Below are 395 nucleotides of genomic sequence, written 5' to 3' on the forward strand. Positions count from 1 at the left end.
AGTGTGCAGATATGTTATTTACAAAGTGTGCAGTTTAATATAAATATATCAGAGGGTTAGGGTTAGTTCACCCAAAAATGAAAATTCTGTCATTATTACTCACCCTCATGTCGTTCTAAACCCGTAAGACCTCCGAATATCCACTGAACGTAAACAGTGTATGCTGTTCTGTGTCAGCTGCGTCACGCGGATACGGATACACAGAATAGCATATGCTGTTTACGTTCAGTGGATACTCTCTAAAATGGCACCAGGGTGACACGGAGGAGACGAATTGTTGAATAAAGTCGTTATTTTTGTTTTCTTTGCATACAAAAAGTATTTTCGTAGCTTCGTAAAATTACGGTTGAACCCCTGATGTCACATGGATTATTTTACTGATCTCCTTGCTACGT

General features: G+C 39.0%; 1 pseudogene; it reads left to right on the forward strand.

The window, feature by feature from the left end:
* LOC107689108 (integrin beta-3-like) overlaps positions 1–395 on the forward strand; it is a 16,631-nt pseudogene that overhangs the window by 383 nt on the left and 15,853 nt on the right.

Source organism: Sinocyclocheilus anshuiensis, unplaced genomic scaffold (genome assembly GCF_001515605.1).
Source record: "Sinocyclocheilus anshuiensis isolate Anshui unplaced genomic scaffold, SAMN03320099.WGS_v1.1 scaffold653, whole genome shotgun sequence".
NCBI lineage: Eukaryota > Metazoa > Chordata > Actinopteri > Cypriniformes > Cyprinidae > Sinocyclocheilus > Sinocyclocheilus anshuiensis.